Source organism: Rutidosis leptorrhynchoides, chromosome 3 (genome assembly GCF_046630445.1).
Source record: "Rutidosis leptorrhynchoides isolate AG116_Rl617_1_P2 chromosome 3, CSIRO_AGI_Rlap_v1, whole genome shotgun sequence".
Taxonomy (NCBI): domain Eukaryota; kingdom Viridiplantae; phylum Streptophyta; class Magnoliopsida; order Asterales; family Asteraceae; genus Rutidosis; species Rutidosis leptorrhynchoides.
Genome location: NC_092335.1, coordinates 499135041 through 499138066, shown reverse-complemented (window position 1 = coordinate 499138066; position 3026 = coordinate 499135041). Strand labels below are relative to the sequence as shown.

The 3026-nt window shown below is 30.7% G+C and overlaps 1 long non-coding RNA gene across 2 annotated transcripts; it reads right to left on the bottom strand.

Moving 5' to 3' along the window:
• Positions 1–954: 954 nt before the first annotated feature.
• LOC139898231 (uncharacterized) lies at positions 955–2718 on the bottom strand. 2 transcript variants are annotated; one of them, XR_011776922.1, is made up of 3 exons: positions 2410–2718; positions 1388–1663; positions 955–1268 (listed from the first exon to the last, which is right to left on the bottom strand). It is a non-coding gene; the product is annotated as an uncharacterized lncRNA (long non-coding RNA). The 2 variants fall into 2 exon arrangements; XR_011776923.1 differs by having other exon boundaries at positions 1393–1663.
• Between the last annotated feature and the right edge of the window lie 308 nt (positions 2719–3026).

Below are 3026 nucleotides of genomic sequence, written 5' to 3'. Positions count from 1 at the left end.
AAATACCGTGATGAATGATAAAAAAGAAGATGAATGATAAAAGGAGTTTATGAATGATAAAAATGAGGCAATGAATGATAAAAAAGAAGGTGATGAATGATAAAAATTAGGTGATAAATGATAAAAAAGGATATAATGAATGATAAAAGATTTGCAAAAAAAAATGAGATGAAGAATGATAAAAAAACAAGATAAATGATAAAAATAAGGCGATGAATGATAGAAAAGAAGGTGATCGAATCATAAAAAACAAGATGAATAATAAAAAAGTAGGTGATGGATGATTAAACACAAGATGAATGATAAAAAAGATATAATGAATGATAAAAAGGAGGTGATAATGATAAAAATGAGGTGATGAATGATGAAAAAACAAGGTGAATAATCATAATTACCTCTCCACCATTCATGAAGCCATTAGTTCCATGTTTCGAACGGTTCTTCATCCACTTCTCCTCAAACTTTTTAAGCGACTCCATGTATTCCATGTGCAATTTCATTTTCTCCCTCTACAACGACATATAACATTCTAGGGTTAGCGTAAGTGACCGCAAAAAATAAAATAAAGATTAAAAATGTATGCTTTCAACCAAAAACTTTTAGTTCTGATGAACAATTTGCACAAAAAAAAAAAAAAAACAGTTTATATTAAGTATTAATATTCATGCTAACCTCCAAAGCATGTGTATAATGAGTTTCAGCCTGAGAGAGACAGTTGTAAATTTCATACGAGTTAATTGACAAACAAATTTGGTAAATTTCATCTATACTAGTGTTAGGTTGAACTGACAAATACAATAACAAAGTTAAATCCACTTAATGATACAACAACAAAGTGTCAATATTGTGATTAATGAACTACAATTTCTATGAAGCCTTAAAATTTAAAATAACCATATGTAAATTATACAGAGCATGTAACAAACTGTTGATATAATCATCAACTAACTCTATAAACTCATTTATTTAGGTTCAAGAAAAGAAACTCCGAAACTGGTAAATATTTTAGATCGTGAATGTCAAATCCAAGTGACAAATATATAAAACTTACAATAAGCATATACAAGAACCCAACAAAAATCAGAAATTGAAGTTGTCTTATAGACATAAAAATTGAAATAGTCTAATTTACTTCTTTTCATGATGAATATTTTTGAAATAATAGTGATCAAGGTTAAGGAACCAACCGAAGAAATTTGTGAAAACGGAACAAATCCATGAAATCTCTCAACGATTGCCACAACTCCACCTTTGTTGGCACCGACAACCTATACAAATACATGTAATAAACAATACGTAGTATATTATTATTTCTACCATAAAATATTTCAGAATTAAATAGTTAGCAGAAAATATGACATTGTGTCATTTTTCAAGTTTTAGTTACCTTACCCTTCAACACAACATCTTCAGCTTGAAGCTGTCGACATCGTTCCCACGCGAGGTCGTACTGAATTTGCCTTGAGCTCAAGATTAATCTATCATTGTGTTCATTTTCACCAATAATAACAAACTCTTCACGCATGCCAGGAAATATGCCAACCTCTTCAGCATGTTGTATACCATGAATACTTGCTTCTCTAAATGGTAAGATTGCAGAAGATTTTGCTGTGATGTCAACATATGTTCCATTTGTATCTACATTGAAAATGGTTCCTTTCACCTACTAGACAGAATGATTGACTATCAAAACACTCTCTCAATGCTATTACAGTAGTATTTATCATAACACTATACAAAGCCTAAAAAAAACTCTTTTAGAAATGAACAATTACACTATACGCTCTATGGATTCACTCTAACAGCTCATAAAAACAGACCTACACTTTAACTTTTCAAGTCAAACTTAAGTTCTATAAACCAGCATTTCATTAAATCCACAACAAAAACCATATTAACTTCACATATGATAACATACAATTAATAAAACTAAGCTATACATAACTTCATTACTCTTCAAACTTCATACAGAGCTAACTAGTTATATACCATCCGTACGTAAAGCTATTAACACATCTTAATTATACAAAATCAGCTACATATGTTATATACAATATAAACATACATTTATCAATTTATGAAATTTTCAATTACCTTAGAACCGATTTCATAATTGTAATCAAATTTCTCAAAAAGTGCATTTTTTGAGACATTTCATCAAACACCTTATGTGCGTGTTATATATTAACTAAATAATTGCCAGATCTCTTCACCATTATTAACGGAATATCACTTGAAACAATAATCAGTAACGTAAAAAACCATTCAAATTGATACTAAATAAAAATATTGTTTTAAGTGATTATATATAGCTAGATACGAATAAACCGAGGAGATGAAAAAGACGACCGAAGCAAATACGAGCAGATTCTTAATCGAATAGGAATTCAAAAGCTAATTTAGTATGACCTATTGAGCTAGTAATACGCATGTATCATCAACAAAAATCCAGCTTGTTGAAGTCTGAAGGTAACTTGAAGATGAAGAACGAAGTACGGGATACAGATACAAGATATAATTGATTGTGTCTTCATCTTACTACACCCTCGTAACGATACGGTCCTCTTTAGATTTGGATCGAGCTTCACCAATTGATTTGACGCGACGTCAAAATTCTTTACATTGATCAACTGTTTTAAATTGCTCCAGATTTGCAATCAATTATGTGAATTGTGTCAATTAGGGTTCTGAGATTAGGGTTGAAGGTAGATAAGGAATCGTGACTTCGTGAGTGAAAGTGAAATTTGGGGGTTAGGGAAGGTTTTGCAGGAAAGGAGAGAGAGGAACACGTTAATTGGTGATAATTATAAAATGACCATATTACCCCTCCGCGTTTTCCAGGCTTTTTACTAAAATTTATAAAATGCTAGGCCCATGTTTACTTATTCAGTTTGTACCCCAAAAGTTGCTTAGCCATGGATTGGTACACTAATCTTAATAATAACTAGTTTATAACCCGCGACTTCGCGGGTTTTTAAAATAAGAGAATATAAAATGTGTTTGAGATGTAAAAGAAATGTATACGA